Source organism: Chrysemys picta, chromosome 23 (assembly GCF_011386835.1).
Source record: "Chrysemys picta bellii isolate R12L10 chromosome 23, ASM1138683v2, whole genome shotgun sequence".
NCBI lineage: Eukaryota > Metazoa > Chordata > Testudines > Emydidae > Chrysemys > Chrysemys picta.
In genome coordinates this window covers 13,401,212-13,423,848 of record NC_088813.1, presented here as the reverse complement: position 1 = coordinate 13,423,848, position 22,637 = coordinate 13,401,212, and the positions used below count along the sequence as shown (strand labels likewise).

Genomic DNA, 22,637 nt, shown 5'->3' with positions numbered 1-22,637 from the left:
GGGCAGAGAGTTTTACATGAGAGGCCTGGGTAATCCCTCAGGCAGGGATAGGATCATTTCCCCATCCCTGTATGTAACCTAGCATTTCTTTCGTTCTTTTACTGCATTCGCAGCCACTCCTGATTCTTCTGCTCCTCAGTGTTTTCTAGCATATCATCTTGAGGATCGGTTTATTCCCTTCCTTCCATTGTATGTCCCTAGCACCATTGCCGTGTTTGTTTCTATATTGAATAAGATCATCCGTAGTGTCCAGACCATTCTGAATTTTACTGAACTCTGCCTTTCTACTGAAAGCTCCCTTCCTCCCTCCCAGCCTTAACATCAGCAAATTCCACCAGCCAACTGCACTTTCCTTCTTCCAGGTCGTTAAAAAAAATTGATCCTTATTTACTAATCTCTGTGGCTCTGCACTAGCTAGCTGCCTCCATTCCCAACTGCTTCCCTGTGCTTCAGCTGTATGTGTTTGATAGCTAAACCTGTTCCTAATGATCTCAAGCAGAGATGCTCATTAACTAACTGTATGAATTAGTCTTTTGCAAGGTGCTGTCTCCAGAAATGGCCTAAACATTCCGGGAAAAGATGTCCACGGCTTCCTCCTCTCAACTCTTCCACCTTCCTTTTCAGACCTCACTCTCGGATCTCACTTTCTGAATTAATGTGGCCTGTTCTTATCCTATTAGTCCTTTCCTTGTCATGCCATTTGCTGAACTCAAATTCACTTTTCACTTTTGTGCATTTTCCTTCCACTTCCTTAATTCCATTCTGCCACCCTGTCCAATCCTCCTCTAGATCTCACAAAGAGACTCTTTAAAAGCTCTTGACGCTTTTATTGCTAGCTGGGACCCACCATCCTTTGGACGTAGCAATTCTGTCTGTGAAAACTTTCCGATTCTCCTCTGTGTCTTTCCTTCCATTGCTTCCTCTCGCTATCTTCAGCACATCCTGCATTCCTCACTATTATTATTTATTGCATTCTGGCTGAAACCACCATGTGCTAGGTGCTGTTCACTTGCACAGGAATATCCAGGGCATGATTCTCAGCTACAGCATTCCTAAACTGGGGACAGTGTAACTGACACTCAAATCCATACTCCCTGCCCCACACAGAATCATAGAATCTCAGGGTTGGACGGGACCTCAGGAGGTATCTAGTCCAACCCCCTGCTCAAAGCAGGACCAATCCCCAACTAAATCATCCCAGCCAGGGCTTTGTCAAGCCTGATCTTAAAAACCACTAAGGAAGGAGATTCCACCACCTCCCTAGGTAACCCATCCCAGTGCTTCACCATCCTCCTAGTGAAAAAGTTTTTCCTAAGATCCAACCTAAACCTCCCCCACTGCAACTTGAGACACAGCTCACAGTCTCTGCTGCAGTTTGCTCATGTTTGTGTTCCCCAGACTTTAGACCGCCTAACTTCATTGCTTAGGCCTGCAGCATTGCCATCTCCAGGGCATCCTGGCAGAATTTTGTCCGGGGCAGGAGCCAGTTACCTGGTGATGCAACCCTCCTAGCAAATTGGAGCCCTCTTTTTGGCTGTAACCCCACTTGCCTACCTTGCGGAGGAAGAACAACCAATAAAAGCTGCTGTGGGCAGTGCACTCTTTCTCACCCTGGCTTGGAAAGGCTGCAGTGGGGTCCCCTCCCCACTTCCAGGCAGGAGGGGGGCCAGCTCTAGGGGGTCTTCACCTCCCTCTGCACCTGGCCCTGTGCTACAGCTCTTCATTCCTTCTTCCCCTCCAGAGAGAAATGCTGAGCACAGGGGCAAAGGGAGGTGAGGAGCCCCTAGACTTACCCCACCCCACTGCAACCCCCCTAGGCCAGAGGGTGGGGTGAGGAATCCAGGAGGAGCAGAGATGAATCTTGGGGGTGGAGGGGCTGATCTGCTGGGTGGGGCCTGGGGTACAGGATTGATTGCTGGGCAGGGGACAGACAGACATGGGGGAGAGAGTTCTTGTAGCAGTGGCCAAATTATCTTAACCAATACATTTGGAAGTGTTGGCAATACTGATTGTCACACATAGACACCAGGTGCGGGGAGGGTGGGGGGATTCCAAAATCAAAAGACTGAAAAGAAACAGTATATCTATATTTTTTTAAATTGAGTTTTTTGAGGTGTGACTCATGATTTTTGATCTCTTGAGGTTGGCAACACTGGGCCTGTGGATTGTCGCTGACTCCTCATCCACATTGCTAGTAGTTCCTGGGTTGGGCTGGGCTGGGCTCGAAACGAGCACTTAGGATTTTTTAATCTGATTCTGTGGGGAAAATGTGAATCTTTGCTCCAGCCCTGCGTATATTTCCACGGAAGGCAGCACTCCATGGGAAGGATTGCTAAAAGGCTCTTTTGCATGATATCCAGGCTCCTGCATCTTTCTCCATGGGGATTTCCCCTTCTATGTCCCTGAACAAAAAGGCCCTCCACAGGTAGATCTTTCTGCCTTGGCAATGCTTGATGTAGTGTGTCATGGCAATGCAGGGGGACAGGAGTGAATTGATTTACTGTACTGGGATGTTCTGCAGCAGTTTAAGTTCATCCCTTTGGCCGCCAGAGGCCGCCCTGAATGCGAGTTACATTTGTGATTTGCCTGGACAGGAGGCAGGATTAAATATTACTCAGACTTCCAAGGGGGAGGGGCAGTGCTGGGCCTTGAGCCGTCTTATTTTCCAGTTAAAAATTACATAGGTTTGAGCTAATCACTGATAAATTAACTTCAGTTTCCCCTGCAGCTCTGCTCCCGCTGAGTGACACGCACTGTACTGCTCCCACCTGTTCCAGACCACTGGGCTCAACACAGCCATAAATCCCTAAGTGCTACCAGACATCGTCCGGACTCCCTTTCAGTCCTGACGGTGTTACATTCCAAGTGCCTAGCAGTTGTGGCAGGGATTTTCCAAACCAATGGGCCTTATCCCGCCCTCTGGCCATCTACAGGAGTCACTAGGAGTAAGGAACCGTAGAACTAGATTCCCTACTTCCCACCCCTCGGACAAACAGGCACTGCTAGGTACTAAGTGGGATTCTTGGGGGGTGCAGCGTGGCGTAATGCATATTCTAGAATCAGGACTACTGGGTTCTAGCTATCTACCTTATGGGTTTCTACAGCATTCATCGCCACAGTATCCATCCAGCTTGGCCACTGAACTGCTGTGTGACCTTGGGTGAGTTACTTCTGCTCTCTGTGCCTCGGTTTCCCCGTATATAACACAGAGATGGTTGAACTGCAAGTGCTTTGGTATCCTTGGATGCAAGGTGCTGTCGATGTGCAATGCGGCATTATTACTAGGAGAGAATGCCCCATCTGCTGAATTACCTACAGCAGCCATGGCTTGGCTCAGACAGCTACTCTCCTCCCACCCGCTTTCTTCTTCACTGACTCCTGCAGTGACACAACTGCTTTGTTGCATCTCCTCAGTCCTTCGGGGGGGGGGGAGGTGAGGAGGGGGCGGAATCTGGCTGAGATTTGATCAGAGCAGATGTCTGTAAACAACCAAATTACAACAAGCAGTTGGTCTGCAGCAGCACGTGCCTGAGGTATCCAAATGCTGTGCCGTGGTGCTGTCTGGAGAGCTCTGATCGGGAGTCTGGAAGGGCTGGCATTATCACCCTGCTTTGGTGATTTTTTGTCACCCCTCCACCTTCTGCTTTCTGTTGGTTCCTGCCCACAGAGTTAGTGTAACTGGAGGGTTAGCCACAGAAAACCAACAGTTCCAGCTTAGACATTGACACCCACATCCTAGCTGGAAGGGGAGAGAGGATGGGAGCAGGGTGGCAGATGTGACGATCACAATCCAGGTTTCAGAGGGGTATTCGGGTTAGTCTGTATCAGCAGAAACAACGAGGAGTCCTTGTGGCACCTTAGAGACTAACACATGTATTTGGGCATCAGCTTTCGTGGGCTAGAGCCCACTTCATCAGATGCACGGAGTGGAAAATACAGGAGCAGGTATAAATACAGGAAAGGATGGGGGTTGCTTTACCAAGTGTGAGGTCAGTCTAACGAGATAAATCACTTGACAGCAGGATACCAAGGGAGGAAAAATAACTTTTGAAGTGATAAGAGAGTGGCCCATTACAGACAGTTGACAAGAAGGTGTGAGTAACAGTAGGGAGAAATTAGTATTGGGGAAATTAGGTTTAGGTTTTGTAATGACCCAACCACTGCCAGTCTTTATTCAGGCCTAATCTGATGGTATCCAGTTTGCAAATTAATTCCAGTTGTGCAGCTTCAGGATGGAGTCTGTTTTTGAAGTTTTGTTGTTGAAGAATTGTCACTTTTAGGTCTGTTATTGAGTGACCAGAAAGATTGAAGTGTTCTCCTACTGGTTTTTGAATGTTATGATTCCTGACGTCAGACACCCCAAGGGGAGAAGAGGGGATCTGATCGTTATGAGTTATGTATACAGACTGTGGTTATGAACTTGGGGTAGATGGATTGGGGGAGACTCTGGAGTGGAAAGGCTGTTAGGATCACCCTGTCAGGAGTGACGAGGCTGGTGGAAGCCAGGGTGGGCCTGTTGGCTTGCTACTGGTGTCAGGGCTCTGAGCCATAGCATCAAGGCACCCAAAGTTACAAGGCAGGCGATTGCAGAACCCCTTACTGGTCTGGGTGATCCCCAAAATGTTACATGGGGCAAAGAGGCATTTTTATAGGTTCACGGGCGAAGCAGGGTTTCTGAGGACAGAGTACATTGAAAGCTGTCACATCTCATCAATTCCCTGAGTAAAAAAGCTTGTGAGTATGTTGTATTCAAGGCTTTATACTCCAGTAATAGCCTCTCTCAGCTGGAGAGAGAAAGGATGGCTCAGTGGTTAGGGTACTAGCCTGGGACTCAGAAGACCCTCATGACCTTGGGCAAGTAATTTAGGGCCAGATCTTCAAAGGTATTTAGGCATTTAGGTCCCAAGTTAGTCACCTAAATACCTTCAAGGATCTGTGCCCTAGGCTGATCTGCATTACAAAGTTTGCAAACAATGTCATGCCCTCTGTGATGTAATTAAGATGACCTGATCCCTGGTACAGACACCACTAGGTTGACAGAAGAAGTCTTCCTCAACCTAGATACCTTCTCTCAAGGCGGATTTATTACAGCGATGGAGGAACCCCTATACTACAGCGCTAAAACTGCACCACTGTAGCATTTCTAGTGTAGTCTTTTTGGGTCTCCCTTTCCCATCTGTACAATGGCGATAACAGCACTGCCCTACCTCACAGGAGTGTGGGGAGGATAAATACATCAAAGAGTGTGAGGTGCTCAGATACTATGGTGACAGATGCCAGAAAAGTACTTTAGCTAGTTAGAGGCATGACAGGAAGGGGCCAGAGCACTGGCTCTAAGGTATGTCTACACTTGTAAATTATGCCAGAATAACTTTGTCAGTTGGCGGGTGATTTTTACCTATTTAGTTATACCAGTAAAATCCCTAGTGTAGACACAATTATACTGGTATAAAAGTTATGCTGGTATAACTTATTCTGCCTCCGGAATTGAAATAAGCTAGATCGGTATAACTGCATCCACACTAGGTGGGGTTTGCCACTTTACCTCTACCAGTGTAGTTAAAGCAGTCCATCTTTTACTGCAGATAGAGCGTAAGGGATGTCACCGCGCTTCCGATCCTATTCTTCTACATCAAAAGTTCTGGCCGTAGGGGGTTCCCAGCTCCCCCAGGAGGAGTCACTCTGCAAAATGGTGTCGCTTCTCGCAGCAAGAAGCTGCAAGAGCAAAGGTGCCCCCAGCTAATCCCACCCCAGCCTTCTGTGGCAGCTGTCACTATATAGATCTATGCAGGAATGCAGGCTGGGGGGGGCTCTAGCTACCTCAGACTCCGCTTCTCCCTGCCGGAGTTAATGTAGGGAGTACTGTCAAAGGTGCTGGCTGTGGGGAGAACACATTCCCAGCCTCTGCTCTACCCCTCTTGATTAGGATTGATCTGTCTCCACTGAAATGTCATCCTAAACCCTGATGAAGTAGTAATGGAGAGAGAAGGCTTGAACATAATCTGTGAGAAAGCAAGGAACGGGTTAAGCTGGGGAAAGATTTATACGATAGGCAAAGCAAATATCCCAGAGAGGATGGGCTGTGGCTGTTGGCAGGGCCTGGCCAGGTCCAAAGGGGAAAAGCTTTCTGAGAGCAGATCAGGATCAAGACACTCTCCTCTTTGAAGACAGCTGGGGTGGGGCTCCGGAGAGGAAGGAGAAACTTACAATTTCACCAGCTTCCAAACATTACTTTCAGCCTTATTATTATTTATTATTTTATGTATTATGGTCGCTTCTGGAGCCTTAGTCGTGGGCTAGGGCCCCACTGTGCTGTACAAACACAGAACAAAGAGACAGTCCCTGTTGCTGCTTGTGGACACTGCAGGAATGCAGCTTCCACTGCTCTGGGATATTTGCTTTTCATATCTTCCTGCCTGGCACTGCCAGGGCACTACTGCCAGGAAGCTTGCAGCCCAGATGTCCTGCCTGGCACTGCTGGGCGGAAGCTGGTGTGTTGGCTGGAACTGTTAGAAAGCAGGCACTGCTGGAGCATAACCAGCCAGTTCAAATAAGCAGCTAGAGGCAGTGGTCTCCTCTGCACAGCAGGTTCCCTTTAACAGCAGCATGAATCTTTAGGCTCTGCTACTCTTGAATAACAGACAAGCATCCCAAGCTCTGCCCTCCTGACTCCTTGGCCTGGCATGTCACATCAGCCTCCCTACACAGGCGGTTCTTGCATTTTCAGTTCATTTCAGGCTCCATCCAGGGCACGTCACGCTCAGAGTTAAGAAACACCTGGCCAAGTGTTGCCATGTGGGCAGGCTGAACATTCCCTGTTCCTTTTGGGGGTGGGGGTGGCAGCTGGAATTCTACCTTCCCTGCACTTGCTTTCAAACCTGTCCTAAAATCCCTTCAGAAGAAGGCAGCCTGGTAGGCATGAAGGTTTCCGGCAGCTGGATGAGCGAGCGGTTGGAGGAGGAAGTGCGTGAAGTGATAGCTATTCGTTTGGAATCTTTCAAGGCCAGAGAGAGCGCATGCTGGCACCGACCCGGCGGGAAACTGGGAGCAGTCTGGGGAGGAGTCTGGCAGAGCTCAGCCACCTGGCAGAGAGGCAGCAGCTGGATACAGAGGCATCAAACCGTCAACCTAGGTTGGCTAGTTTATTCTGGAACAGGGAGCCATAATTCTCTTGCCACAGACTGACACTGTCCCTGCAGGGCTCTTGTAACCGGGGAAATCACTGTAGTACTAAACTGGCAATGACTGTATATGGGTCCCCATGCTCCATTTGGTTATTGCAGGGAGTCTCAGACTCTCTGGTCTGTGGGGTAAACTTGGGCAAGTCAGTTTCCTTCCCTGTGCCTCAGTTTCCTCATCTGTAAAAGGGGGTAATTATGCTGACTTCCTTTTTCAAGCATGTTGGGATCGATGTATAACTGGGTTAAGTAAAGAACTAGATAAGCTCATGGAGGACACCATCAATGGCTATTAGCCAAGATGGTCAGGGAAGTAACGCCATGTTCTGACTGCCCCGTAACATGTGACTGCCAGAAACTGGGCCTGGATGACAGGGGATGGATCACTGGATAAAGTGCCCTATTCTGTTCATTCCCTCTGAAGCATCTGGCACCAGCCACTGTCAGAGACAGGATACTGGCCTAGACGAACCATTGGTCTGACCCAGTATGGCTGTTCTTATGTAATGGATGGGAACTGCTTTATAAGAGATTCATTCTCAATCATCTGGACCCTTCCTATTTGCCAGTGCCTGGCTTTCCTTCCTGTCATGATCACCAGCCCCCCACCTCTCTTCCCTATTTGTGATCATGCAAGTCCTGCCCCCCTCCGTTCAGCATCTCACATCCTCCTTTGCTATTCATTATTGCCTGCTCCTACCTCTGCTCCCATTTGCCATCAGCTGGCCTTCACCTCCCTTCCCATTCAATCCCATCATAACCTCCTCATTCTGTCCCCCCTACTAGTGCTTTATGGCCCTGACCTGTGAGAAAGGAGATGGGGGTGCAGGCCCAGGCCTTTAGAGAGGGAATGAGACAGTCTGCTCCTTCTACAGGGAAGCTCTCCTTTAACCAGGCCTTCTTCTTCCCCAGTGAGCTCTTGTTTGAATAGTGCTCTGCAGGATTTCCCATTGGGCTGGACACTGTCTGTAACGCAACATGCCGGATGGGTTTAGAACTGCTACACTAAAGACCTCTTCCAGCAGGGGGAGCTGTCAGAGGATGGTATTTGAATACTGGTGGGAGGTGCTCACCGCTACACCAATCTCATCACTTTCCAGAAGGAGGCACTGTAGGGGGATGGTGTAGGAGCTCGAGCTATTGGAGAGCGGGCAGTGGCTCCCGTCCTAGCAGCAGGATCCCTCTAGGAAATGGTGCAGGCAGAGTGTGGTGGGTTCCACAGACTATGGCCGTTGGTGGGAGTGGGAAGCATCCAACAAAGACCAAGAAAAGAGACGGAGGTGGGGGGAAGAGAGTGTCCTCTCCTTCTACTGCGCAGAAAAGAAAACGGATGAGGTGTTCCCGAGGGCTCTTCAATGAAGTGTCCATTTGGGGCAGACGCTGCAGCGCTGACACAGCGGAGTGTGAGCCCTTTGCTTGCAAATACTTTCTGTCTTTAGCAACCGGGACATGTCCTCAGACAGTACTTGAAAACACAGGCCTTTCCCCGGACCCTGGGACATCCCAGCACCTCGGCAGGGTGGTTTTCATTTTAAAGGGCTCCTGCTTAGCAGTGCTTATGGGATGAGGGGAAACTGGGGAAGCAGAGTGGAGTCCTTTGCTTGCAGGAAACTCATTTCTACTCCTGACTGTCAGCCAGGCAGCTGGTACTACAGGAAGGCTTGTCGCAACCTGAGAACAGGGATGTCAGGGGTCTGATCCAGCCTCTCTCCAGTGCTCTGCATAGTCTGTGCCGTATTTGTGGTGCACCTTGTGCTTTGTGACACGTAAGAAGGGAACATTACTACCCCAAGGAGCTTACAATCGTTCTCACACTGCAGCTTCTTCTCCGGATGCCCATGGACATCACGTAAAGCTAAACTGCTGTCAGGGCAGTTTTTGGGACCAGGCTGCTAGTGGAGAGAGATTTCAGGAACGGGGCACCCCTGGACTTTGTCCGCTGCAGCAGCTCTCGCTTTGCTGAGGTTTGCTCTGACGCTGAGAGGGGAGAAAGATCCTTTTGCCAATCCTGACTCAATGCTGAGAAAAGACCAGTCAGCTAAATGGCTTCCCCCCGGGAATAACAACTCGGCACTTGGTATCAGCATGCCTGAGTGCATGACAGCTCCAGTGCTGGACACTTGTGTGTATGGATGTGTGAGCCCATGTCCTCCATTACTGTGTGTCTGTTTGTGTGTGTGAGAGAGAGAGAGCGCCCCTGACTCTGCCTGGGGTGCCTTGACCGTGGGTCACTTGTGTTTGTCTGGCACAGACTCAGTGTGTGATATTGACACTGTAGGTGGGAGGCCCTGTCTGTGTGTCTCCTTGCCTTGTGTGTGCCCTTTGTGTGTCGCTGTGGATCTCCTTGGCCATCTCTGTGTGTTTCCCTGTGCACCTCCCTGACTCTGTGTGAGTGTCTGTTTCCTACTTCTAGTTCAATGTGTTTCCTTGGTTCGCCGTGTGCTTTCCTGACTGATTCTGTGCATCTCCTTGACTGTGTATGTGTGTCTCCCTGACTGTATCTTTCTTGCTTCTCTGTGACCCGTCCCTATGTGTCTCCCTGCCTCTGTGTGTGTGTGTGTGTGTGTTTCCATGACACTCAGCCTGTGTTTCCATGACTGTTTGTGCGTCTCTGACTGTATGTGTGCATCTGGGCGTTTCCCTAGCTCTGGCTGTGTGTGTGGCCGCCTCTTTTCCTGCACTGATACCCGAGGTCTCCCAAGATCTCCTGGGGGAGTAGCTGAGTGATATGACTCAAATAGTGCAGCCCTTGTTCTTAATTCCAGGGTGTGGCCCTCATTTGCTCCTTTGTTCTCATTCTGTGTGTATTTCTCTTGGCATGAGAGTGACTTTGCTCTCCCAGTGCAATGCAATATCGCAACATCCGCTCTGCTGGCGAGGAAGCAAAGAGGAATGGAACAGTCCCAGCAAAGCCTTTAGCTGCTCACTGCTCTGTTCCAGACTCTTGTCTGGTACCCACCTTCTCTCCCCTGTTGTTACAGCCCCATTCCCATCCCCACATATGACCCTCTCTCCTGTTGCCTGCATCATCCTGATTTGCAGAGATTGGCCTATATGATCTATGACCCCTACCCCTGTACCAGTGTTGCCTTCTTCTGGTTGGCCCAGACATTACCTCCTGTGTTTAAAACAAACCCTTACAATTGCTACAGCTCTCAGCGTGGGCAGCCTGTCCCGGCCCTGCCCCTTTTGCCTGAGGCCCCACCCCCATCCCCCACTGGAGCCCAGAGTTCCCATCCCCCCCCGGCCACTAGTCCCCCCACCCCAGCCCCGAGCCCCGGAGCATCGGTCAGGTGAGTGGCATGGCTCCAGCCACCCCCCCTAGCCCCGGCTACAGGGAAAGAGTGCCCCTGGAGGCAGGAGGGGGCCTTGGGGCGGAGTGTGGGTGGGGCCACGCATGGCTGTTTGGGGAGGCTTAGCCACCCCTGGCCTGCAACTAGGGTGACAAATCGGGACGGGGGTGGGGGTAATAGGAGCCTATATAAGAAAAAGACCCAAAAATCAGGACTGTCCCTATAAAATCGGGACATCTGGTCACTCTACCTGTGACACCCTCTGCCCATGGCTCCCAGTATCTCACCTATCCTAGAGGCTACACTTCCGCTCACTGATCTGCAGGAGAGGAAAGTCCGAGGGTTCAGGAGAAAGTTTTTATAAAAGTCTCCATTTTAGAAAATCCATAGGGTTTGTTCCCATCACTCCCATCACCCCTTCCCCAGGGATTCTAGTGAGAGGGTGTGGCCAACCTTGTGTGAGCTTGTGGTAGGCATGAATCTTTAAAGACACCTTTTGTACATGTTCCAACATGTAAGTACCCATTGATGCTGAGTTCCGGCACTGATGGGTGCGCTGTGAACGAACACGGACGGATAGGCACGATTCGAAAGGAGGCAGTTTGCACATGTAGAACTCGTACGTACTAGAACTAGTTAATTCGTTTCAACTCTTTAACCCCCCCCAGGCAATCCCTGTACAAAGCAATATGGGCCAGGCTGATTCCTGGTGTAATTCCATTGCCTTCATTGTTACATCAGGGATGAATTGAGTCCAATATATTAAGGCTGTGCCGTGAGGAGGCAGCACACTGGCTCCTTACCTAATGCACCAAAATGAACCCTCGGGGGGCCCTTGCTGGGGGTGGAGGGTTTGTCTGAAGCATCACCTTGCCTGGATTTGTTGCTTCATGTCACAGACTCATCCTTATCTCATGGGTGTCATCCCATCCCTCTGTGCATGCGATGGGCATAATCGTGTTGTTGATTTGCTTTAATTTCATGCGATTTGCAGGAAGGGAATGTAAATGCAGTGTTGGGATGATGGGAGGTAATCACAGGAGCTGCAGCCCTCCCTGATTGCTCTAGAAAGGGGCCGGGGCAGGCTAACCAGACTAAGATAGGAAGGTATTTGGGCACCTCTGAGCAGAGCAAACCCTTTCCCAGGAAGCTTAGAACCAGCTGAGGTTAATTCATTGAGCAGGGCAGTGGTTATGTTCTAGGAGACAAGGGAGTGTGTTGTTTCCACGCTGCTCAGTCAGTGTAGCCCAGGGCTGAGGGGAACGCCTTGTCCTAGACTGAGTGAGAAGGCTGCGCAGCTCCCCTGTTCTTTCACCCCAGGACTCCTTTGTGAGGAGTGGGCCTTGTGGTTACAGCCTCGGCTTGGGAAGCGGGAACAGAGGTTCTGTTCCCAGCTCTGCCCCTCGCTCACTGCATGACCCTGGGCAAGTCATTTCCCAGCTCCGTGCCTCAGTTTCCCCATCTGTGAATAAGGGTGATGCTTGCCTCCCTCACTGGAGGGGTTGTTTGGGATTAAATCAGTAATGCCAGTAATAGACTTTGGGACCCCCCAACTGAAAGGGGTAAATAGGATTAATTGTGGTGAGGGCTGCACCAATGGTCCTTGTGTCTGCACCCTCTATAGCAGGTTGGGAGGACAGTTGTGTCCATGTTCACTCATGGGCATCTCCACCCCCCTGTGGCAATGTAGCCTGATGTGGATATTAAGGGGCCACGCTCTGGCTCCCCCACTGTGGTGCTGCTCCAGTGACTTGGAGCTGCCACCCCCCAGAGGAGCTCGCTCTCCACATTTAATCATAGAATTCATTCCCAGCAGCTGTTCTGAATTATGCCAAAAATCCAGAGGAGTCCTGTTGCCACTGGCTGGGCGAGTTGTTTGTAGCGGGTCTGCAGGAGGCTTCCTCTCCTGTCCTGGGGGTCTGGCATTCAACCCTTCACTAAAGAGACTTGCAACCCTGTTCAAAACATCCAGGGCTGTTTGTGCGATGTGGGAATCAGATCAAGAGCTCTCAGGCAGGCGCCTGGACGGAGAGACCGAGCGGATGGAGACACCAGGAGAAAGCTAGTGAGACTGGGGGGAGGAGGAGGAGGAAGGAGAAGAGGAGAAAATAGACTAAAAACTCATCTGGCCGTGGTGGTGGGGGGTGAAAGATGAAAGGGAAGAGGCCAAGGCTGCCAACCACCCACTATTTCCCATGTTCCTGAAGGAGCTTGGAACTTGTCTTTGTGCAGACAATAGAGTGACTGTGGGGAATGAGGCACCCGGAGCTGGGGCCCGCAGGGTGGTTACAATCGCTGGCAGTTTTTAGCTTCTCCCAGTTGCCTAGGCCCTTTCTGTCGGCCCTACTGGCTTAAAGGGAAGGGTGAAAAAGAGAAAAGCGGCTTTCTCATGACAGCAGTTGTCCCGTGGGAGAGTTGCCCCATGGGAGAGTGGGGGCTCAAGGTTAGGGTTACGGGGAGAGCTTCAGAGGAGGATAAAGGGGGCTCTGGGGTTTAAAGGGGCAGAGACAGCCCCCTGCCTGGGTGAGACAGGAGGGCTCGGGGGTGAGAATCACAGCATCAGCCCCTTCCCAGAGTAAAACAGGGGGATCTGGGGTTGAGAGGAGCAGAGCCAGCCCCCTCCCTCCTTGGAGGAGTAAATAAAATTTCCTATTGCTGCATTTGCCCAGCCTTCCTTCAGCCAAATCACCCTCCACCTCCACCTGCAGCGAGCTGTACTGGGAACCACCCCCACCTCCACGTGGCTGGACTGGGAAGCTCTTTCCAAGTTAGTGGCTGACGGAGAGAGCGAGCTATGAGATGACTCCAGGGGGGAACCCTAAGAGCACTGGGGCTAGGGCTAGGTGGGAGCCCACTTTGCAGCTCCTCTAGCCTGTTCTAGCTCCGTCTCGGCAAAGTGGAGGAGCGAAATCTGGCGTGAAGGGTTGGAGCCAGGTTTTTCTCCAAGAAAGGCAAAAAAGCTGCAGCAGGGAGAGGCTGACCCCCGACTGGTGCTAGAGTGGCAGCATGGTCCATTGGGTAGGACACTGGGTTGGGACTTAGGAGACCTGGGTTCTGTTCCTAACTCTGCTATTGACCTGCTGGGTAACCCTGTGGCAAGTCTCTTCTCCCATCCTTTGTCTATTTATGCTCTAAGCTCTTTGAGGTATAGACTCTCTCTCCCTCTCTATCTACACAGCACCGAACACAATGGGATGCTGATCTCAGCTGGGGGCCTCTCAGTGCTACTGTTATACAAATAATGATAATAGCCATCGTGGCTACACCACAGAACTCCTGTGTCTTCTGGGTGGGGGTCTGCTCACGCCGAGGCTCGGCAGAGCAAGCCCTGTTCCTTTCCCTTGTGCCACGAAGTATCCTCCAGACAATCCCTTTGCTTATGTCGGTGGCACTGATGCTCCGACTTCCCACTGCTTCCTTGTCCTGATGGCTCCACACACTTCTCAGAAGCAGGTTCAGGCACCAAACAGCGAAAGCCAAGCTGTGTTGTGAGGATGCTCCCAGTCCTGCAGAAAGAAGAGGCTGCAGGAGGCTGGGAATTGGCAATGTTTGACCCCCAAACACGTGGGAGAGAAACTTACCTCCTGTTTTAATTCTTATAGTTTTGCTTCAAAGCTGGGATGTCCAAAAATCAGCTACGGCCATGCACACGAGTTGAACTTCTATTCAGTGGATGACATTAAAGCTGGTAGGTCCAAAATCAAAAGGATGTGTTTTTTTTTTCCCTTTATTTCTCCCTGCAGAGTCTGTGTCATGTTCAGATCCTTTTGCAAAACGTTTGTCAGTGCTCTTTTGTCTAAAGCAGCCAAAACCTCAGTGCAATCTCTGGTACTACAACCCCAAGACCAGCCCTACAATAATAAATGTGAGCATGTGTGTGTGTGGCCCAGCAATCATGTACACCCCTACACTCATAAACACGTGTGTGCGTGCAGCTCAGCACGCATGAGCAACCCTACATGAACAAACTGCTGAAGACAGAGCCCAGCCCTTGATGATAACCCCACATTATTGACAACCCACTGTGCTCATGAGACGTGTGCATGGATGGAGCTAGCAAAGAGCTTTCAGGGTCATGCTGCTGAGGGGAAGTTTGTAACAACAATGCGCTGATTCTAAAATTATGAGCTGTCTTTTGACAATGTCCTCCTAATTGCCATTCAGTATTAATATTCACAGACACATTTCCCAAAGCTTTCTGATCCCTCCTCATCACTGCAGCTGCCTGTCTTTTGTATTGCAACTTGTGGTTTGCAGGAGTTTCAGACACGCTCACAGTTCCTTCCAAGGGCTCATGGGAGGGTCATTTGCATAAGCCATGTCCCAATGGCTGACCAGCTCCTGGCTGAAACCAAGTACTGCCTGATCAACACACCCCAGTCCTGATTCAGGTAGGGACTTCAATGCATTCTTAACTTTAAGCATGCAACTAAGTTCCATTGAAGACACCAGGGCATATGCCTTCAATGCTTAGGTGCTATCCTGGATAGGCATGTGTTCCTGCATCGGGGCCAGGCTGCACAGATGTCCACGTGGGCTGAATGACAGCAAGCCGGGGGCAGGTGCTAGGCAGCCCTGCTGCTTTGTCCGTCGTTCGGGAGCTGCACCTTCACCTAATTCAAACTCTCACGATTAGGCTGCAGACAACTTTACAAAGTGTAAACATGTGATGTGTCAACAATAGCGTGTTATCAAATCCCATGCCCATCAGATCCTTTAGCATCTAGATACTATAGTGATGGGCACACAGGAAATGCCTTAGACCAGTGGTTTTCAACCTGTGGTCTGCAGCCCCCTGAGGGTCCACAGACTATGTTTAAGGGGTCTGCGAAAGGATATCGTTACCATAGAACAGTGGTTTTCAACCTGGGGTCCACAGGCTATGTCTGAGATTTCCAAAGGGATCTGCAAATGAAAAAAGGTTGAAAACTCTGCCTTAGACGGACAGACAGCCCTACTAAAATGTCATGTACTTTTCTGTGTTTCCTGCCCCTTCTTTACTGACTTACAAGCTATTTGTGTGTAAACAGAAGCTGTGTCCTCTCTAATCTGCTCCCTTGGCCTGAACGATTCATGCAGCGATGATGCTATTCAGCAGCTGTGACAATACAATCACTTACCCGGCTATAAAGTGGGGCATCAGCAGCCCTGGCCCGCATATCACTGAATGGAGCAGTCTGATTAGAAAGGAAAAGGCTGCTGTTCACGCACTTACATCCTGGTGCAATCACTAGAGATGGGGAAGGAAATAAAACATTTAGCATTGATATGGTGCTTCTCATCCAGCGCTCCCAAAGCACCTTACCAGAGAGGGGCCATGTCATTATCCCTGTTTTACAAAGGAGCACAGACAATGCACATGGCAATTGAATGAGATGTTTTTCAAATGTTCTTTTCTAAAACATCTTTCTAAATTGCAAACTTTTATCTATCATTCCAAACCCCTGATGAATCCCTCCCTGTATGTTCATCACGAGTTACAGTGTGTTTGCTTTTTGAGCATTGTAATAAAAAAACCTGTTCTGCGCTTAGCGTGATTACGTAGGGATCTCGGCTAGTGTGCCTGGTGCTGTACAAAACCCAATGAAAGACACTGTCCCTGCCATAAGGGCCTTATGTCTCGCATAGACCACATACAACTTTCCTGAAACAAGAACGAGAGGCCACGATTCTTCGTTAGTCTGTCCCTGAACTGAGCACAGGAATAGAAAGTGGGGGTGGGTGAGGCAAAGGGGGCTTTAACTCTCCTTTACAATCCCTGTGTTTTTTATTTTTATAATGGAGATATCCATCTCCTAGAACTGGAAGGGACCTTGAAAGGTCATCGAGTCCAGCCCCCTGCCTTCACTAGCAGGACCAAGTACTGATTTTGCCCCAGATCCCTAAGTGGCCCCCTCAAGGACTGAACTCACAACGCTGTGGAGCCACTTGGGGACCATGCATCTTCCTCTGTATTTAGGGTCTTATGGGCCTTGGGAAGTCGAGAATAGCTGTAGCGCAGTGTGCTCCGCTTACCCCCGCCCTTCCTGACACCCCTGGGGCTGGGAGCTGGGCTAGCAAACAGCTGCTCCAGATGTTCCATGCTGGTGGCAGTGTTGCCACCATGAATCTCACGCAATTTGATGTTTGCCTTAAGGCCCCTGCTATTGGAGTGAGGTGAGTACATGAGTCGCAGCCTCCATTTAAAAAATAAACAGTAAGTTTCTAGTCCCTGTGGTCGCAGAGAAAAGCTTGAAAGTGTGACCCCAAGTGTGGCCTAAGGCCTCCAACACCAGAAGGCAAAAGGAAAAGAATTTATTATTTACCTGCTCTCAAAAACCCTCCTGAATTTGAAGTTAATCACATGATTTTGGTGGGGGCCTGACTCATGATTTTGGAATGCTTGGGAAAAACCCATTCAGATCAGAAGTTAGAATGGCCTTGGGGCAGCTCCAGTTTGTGCCAGCTGTTAATGACTCACAAAGGGCTGTTAGATCAGATGGGGCTCACCAGAGAGAGCAGCAGTGGTCTAAGCACTCCCCCTCCCTGTCCCCACTCCCCAACCCCGATATTAGTTTGGCCCTACTGCGGTGTGGAGTCCCTTTCACTGGGAATATTCCATTCCTGCCCCCGTTAGTGTCTCTGTGCCTTGCAGCATGGAGAATCGTCACCGGAGTTTGTAAAGCTTGCCCCAAGTGACAGTGGTTCTGTAGTACTAAGCTGACACATCTGTGATTGCTTAGTCAGGGGTAATCAATTCTTTTTTTGTCAAGGTCCAAGTTTCTTGGTCAAGGTATAGTCAAAGTTCCAGACTCCAGAGAAAATAATACAAAAATAGTAACAATAAAGATGATAATAAGTAAATAAAAAGATTTTGTGGTCTGTTCAAAAGCATCTGGCAGTCTAGATTTGGTTCCCGACCTACCTCTTGACTACCCCGGGCTTAGATTGTCAGTTCTTGGGGGAGGATCCGTCTTTTTGTTTTGTGTCTGTACTGCACCTAGCACAATGGGGTTCTGGCACTAATGCAGTACACTTAATAAATAATCTGTGACCGACTGAAAATGGAGTTTTTGGCCCTAATAAATTATACTGATTAATTGATTAGCATAAATTATTTAACTTCCATGCTCCTGTGAAGAATTATTGTTTCCATGTAACAAATGGGTAAACTGAGGCACGGCGCGAGTAAGTGGCTTATCCAAATCAGGGACAGAATTGAGAATAGAATCCAGGGATCCGACACCCAGGCCTCCTTGCTCTAACCATTAGACATTTCCCTTCCCAAACAGTTGCAATGATTCATGGATAGTCTGGGCTCAGCTAACATGGTCTCTGCGGGGCCTGAGTGCTTGCCTAAAAGGCTCTTGGCTAGGTTTTTCCATCTCTTGGGGCCACTGTGTTAGAGCAGATGCACAGACTGGACTGCTCCCGTCACTGCCAGGTTCCTTTCAGCAAAAAGTTTGTTCTCACAGCAGGCACAGAAGTGTCAGAAACACCTCTCAGGCTCTGGAAGTGGCCATGTCACTTTTGTTCCAGCCGGCACACCCAGCTGTGAAGGAGCCCAGAGCTAGCGCCTGTCTGGGCAGGACACAGATCAAGTTACACTTTCCACACACAGCTGGGTGAAGAGAGAAATACAGGTAAAAATTAACAGGAACCTTGGAGTGGATTCTTTCCAACTCCTGGGACTCTGTGAGTTACAGCTGCAAGGTGTTTGCTGTGACCTAGGAGATGAAAAGCTGAGGTGTCCTGAGCAGGTTAGTTAGGTGTGACTGCACAGGTCAGAGGGCAAGAACAACTGTGCCTTCTGATCTGAACAAGGCCCTTGTAATGCAGCCTCAGTGCAGGTTACAAAGAAGATGTTACTGGGTATTAATGAGGCTGAGATAGACAGAGGAGAGACAGGGCCCAGGGAGGATGGCCTCGCCGGTGTCCACATGAGGGAGGAAACCAGAGGCACAGAGAGTTCAGCATCTGAATGGGATTCATTTGAGGGTGGGCTGTTCTAAAAGCACATATTTAAAGGGGGAGCATCTAGACAGATGGAGGAGAGGGACTGCAAGACCAGATCTGGCTCATGCTATGGCCTCTTTTTGCCACCCTGGAGAAATCCATAGCTGCCCAGCTAATGTGGGGACAGGGGACAGTGAGGGGAGTGGTCAGAGCACTGCTGCTCTCTGGTGATTCCCATATGATCTAACAGCCCATTGGGGGCCATTACCAGCTGGCATAAGTTAGAGCTGCCCCGAGGCTGCTCTAACTCGTACAGGGGGATGAATTGGCCCCAGTGTCAGAGGAAGGGTATAAAGGTGACATAGTGACTTTTGCACCCCCATCCTGGCCAAGCACAGCTCAGCTGGACCTGTGGCCCAAGGGCACACACTCCCCACCCTGGACACTGGTTTAGCCTCCTATTTTTGCATTAATCAGGGAAATTTTGCGGAGCCAACTTCCACGGCAGTTGGCTCCCCCTGTTGGGAGTCTCAGAAGTGAGGCCAGGGGCAGGACTGCATAAGCCCCACGGGCTAAGTATACTGATTGAATAATGTTTGGGAAGCGAAGGGAGCCTGCGTGTGCTCTACGTGTTCTGTTGATAGAGGCCTTAGGCCAAATTTTTAAAGGTACCTAAGTGCCTGAAGATGCGGATAGGCAGCTACTGAGAATTACGAAAGCACCTGAGCAGGTTGGGCAAACTAATGGGAGTTAGGCACCGAGGTGCATTTTAAAATCCCTGCAGATGCTCACCTGCATCTTTAGATGCCTACATACCTTCAAAAATCTCACCCCTCGAGGTTCCAGAGCTGTCAGACCAGTATGAAATTCAGCTGCACATGCACAAAATGAAGACATTCAAATTCTGCCCATTGTTCCTATTCCTGTTGCTGCCGTTTCATTTTTGTCTCTTCACTAGCAAAGCTCTACTTGATTTGAAGATGATCCTTACCAGAGGGAGGAAATAACAGGAGCATTCAAGCTTCTGCAACGACCAGACCTGTCTCTTATTCCTGACGTAACATCTCAGATCAGCCAACACGTCAGAGGGCAACGTTCTCTGTTTAAAAATTGACCATAAGGCTCAAAGTACAATCCAGAAATGAAACCTCTCTTTGTCCAAATGTTTCATGGAAATTCTTACTCAGCAAATATCTCCTCTCAACCTTAATCTCTGCGGCTATGAGATTAGTGATTGGCAGGCAAGATCAGCGTTAATTTTGGGGCACTGGCTCTATGATAGGAAAGGAAATAGGGTCCAGTGGTTGGGGATCTAGTCTGGGAGTTGAGTCCCAGCTTCAGTGTTTATTCCACCTTACTCTCTATAACCTTGGGCAGATCACTCAGTCTCGCTGTGCTTTGGGGCCTCATCTTTAAAATGGGGATAATAATACTGTGGGTCTTGTGAAGATAAAGCCATTAAAGATTGCGAGGGGCTCAGAGACTGGGATAATGAGGGCCATAGTAGTACCTAAAATAGGTAATATAATGGGGGAAAGGAGCGTTAGAGGAAATGAGGGAACAAAACCCAGCAAAAAGCATCTGAACTTCATCTGTCTTAAGGTTTTCTATTGCCCCCCATCCCCCAATCACTATAGCTTCTTAAATGCTGCATAGGTCTTTTGGACCTGCACTGCAACAACTATAGTAAACTTCAGAGGATTCTGCTCTTTGCCTGTCCCAAGGTTAAGGACAGTTGGCTTGGGTGTGTCTGGAGTTTTAATAAGAGAGAAAACTTGCTGTTGTTGTGAGAAACCTGTGTCATTGAGGATCCTGCAATGTGTTTTGATGTCCTCTGATAGCTCAATCCATGGTCAAGCCCCCAGGGACAAGAATGCTTTTGCTTTTCCCCTCACACTCCTTGTCCTGGGTTTCGTCAGCTGCTTTGTCCCAGATGAAGTACTTTGGTCTTGGATGGCGATTTGGTCATTGATGTAGCTGGGTTCTGACCCACTGACGGTTTTGTAAATCAGACTCATTGCCTTGAACTGTCAGCAGAAACTGATTGGGAGCCAGTAGGGGGGGATTGGTGCACAGGGGTGATGTGCTGTCAGGGGCTGGTCTCACTGAGGGGTCGGGCTGCTGTATTCCGCACAAACTGGAGCCTATGCATTGCTTCCACTTTCAGCCCCAGATAGAGTAAGTTACAGAAATCCAGTCGGGGTAATAAATGCATGGATCATTGGGGAGGCCAGAAGATCCTCCTCTGAGGGGAAGGGCAATGTCCCCGCAAGCTGCCACTGGAAGGTTTTCCTTGACATTGTCACTGCCTGGTCAACCAGGGTTAGTGATGAGTCCAGCAGGACTTCAAGGCTTTGCACCACTGTAATAAATAGGGGGCAGATGCCTTTAGTGGGAGGGGAGGTCAGTGTCCTGACTCATGCCAGGAAACATTTTCCCCTCCCAACCAGCGTCACTTTGGTCTTGCTTGAGTTGAGTTTGAGCCAGCTTCTTTTTTTCCAGACACTGATCTCCTCTAGGCACTCTGACACCCTTGCAATGGTCTTGGCTGCATCTGCAGAAAATGAGTTACACAGCTGGGTATCATGAGTGCATTGCTGGCAGTGGAACCCACAGCATCACACCACCTCTCCAGCCGCGGCTTGTAAATACTGCAAATGACTAGGCAGGATAATCCTCATGGGACTCTGCAGGGCAGGGCTTTTGGGGAAGAACTGCGGTTGCCCCCCCCCCCACTCTCTGGGTCCTCTTGTAGTGTTGTGCTGACTACTCCAGCAGTAGAAGGTGGTCAGCAGTACCTATAGATCACTCCTCTAACCAGTGCCACGACTATAAAAGGAGACTGTTGAGTAGGACATTAACAATAGACTAGCTTGGGGGAGGGGAGAGGGGGGAGAGCCAAGCTGACCCTTGTGGAAAGGCCTGAGCAAAGTTAATACACCTTTACAGCACTTGGTCTCTTGCACAGCAATGAACAGCACTAATCACAGGGCTGGGTACAATTATTATAATATGGGATTCAGGCCATAACTATAAAATAAGACTGACGTAAGGGCTGCAGTTACTACATGGGCATTTTTGTCACCCTCTAGAAATCATCCCAGAAAGGGTGTTTTCATCCCTCATTTCCCTCCCTAGCACATCTAATGGGATAGATTTCCCTGCAGGCTAATGGTTATTCTCTTGCCTCTCTTTTCATAATTATTTGGACAACGCCCCATAACTGAGTGCAAAGATATTTTCAAACTGGTTCAGTTGCCACTTGAGGAGGGGAAAGAGGTGAAAAATACGATCACTTTGTGGAAGGCTCATGACTCATTAGCAGCCGGCAGCACAAAGTATAAAAAAAAAAAAAAAAAAAAAAAGCCCTAATTAGGGATTAGCTTTTCCCCTGCAAAGTTCAGTTATTTTTAAATTGGTCACATGCACTTTTCCTGACAAACACCACGTTTGTTCTGCTTGTATACCCCAGATCTGTGCAAGGTGGGGTTGGTGGAGCTTGTTCCCATGGGCCCACAGCAAAAGCTTTGCAGGTCGAGTTCCTCACAGCTGCTTCTCTCAGATGTGAATTTCACATATAATCATTGTTTCCTTTGGGACTGGGCTGCTCTTGGAGGGGCCAGGTTAGCCAGGAAATCCATCCTTCTGGAGCCATGTTGCAGTCCTAGGGGAATAGTGATGACTATGTCAAGGTTGCCACTCATACCACAGTAGTTAAGGTGGAACAAATTGCAACTGTTGCAGGGGTCAGTAACTAGGCCACAGACCTTTTGGTGTAAGGGAAGGAGAGATGAAAGGGGATGGGTGCAGTATTAGACCCTACTGAAGGGTGAGGGTAAAGACACCATAGCCCCTAGATAACATTAAACATACCATGGAGTAAACAGGCAAGCTGAGGAAAGGGCCAAAACCAGGAGCAATCGGAAAATATAGTTTACTTCAGTCATAGTTTAGATCTAAGTAAAGAAGTTTAAGAGGAGGGACGGTGTGGATGAAAGAAAATTGAAGTTTGGGGAATCAGAGCCCTGCTCATGGGGAAATCCAGGCTACACAGTATCCACATTTCCAGTCCAGAAGCCTTTTTGTTTATTTGTTAAGCAGCAGCAAGACACTCAGCATTGTACAAATCACAGAATATGCACCCTAAGAACGGACCATGTGAATGAAATAGATACAGTAAACAGATATGTGGATAGAAAATTTGTGTCCACATCCGATCAGCAATGTGCAA

At 49.4% G+C, this 22,637-nt stretch overlaps 1 long non-coding RNA gene across 2 annotated transcripts; it reads right to left on the bottom strand.

Annotated features, from left to right (window-relative positions):
• Positions 1 to 10,532: 10,532 nt before the first annotated feature.
• LOC122172624 (uncharacterized) lies at positions 10,533 to 21,727 on the bottom strand. Of its 2 annotated transcripts, none has more exons than XR_006173105.2 (3): positions 19,223 to 21,727; positions 15,592 to 15,701; positions 10,533 to 13,977 (listed from the first exon to the last, which is right to left on the bottom strand). It is a non-coding gene; the product is annotated as an uncharacterized LOC122172624 (long non-coding RNA). The 2 variants fall into 2 exon arrangements; XR_010594664.1 differs by having other exon boundaries at positions 19,398 to 21,727.
• Between the last annotated feature and the right edge of the window lie 910 nt (positions 21,728 to 22,637).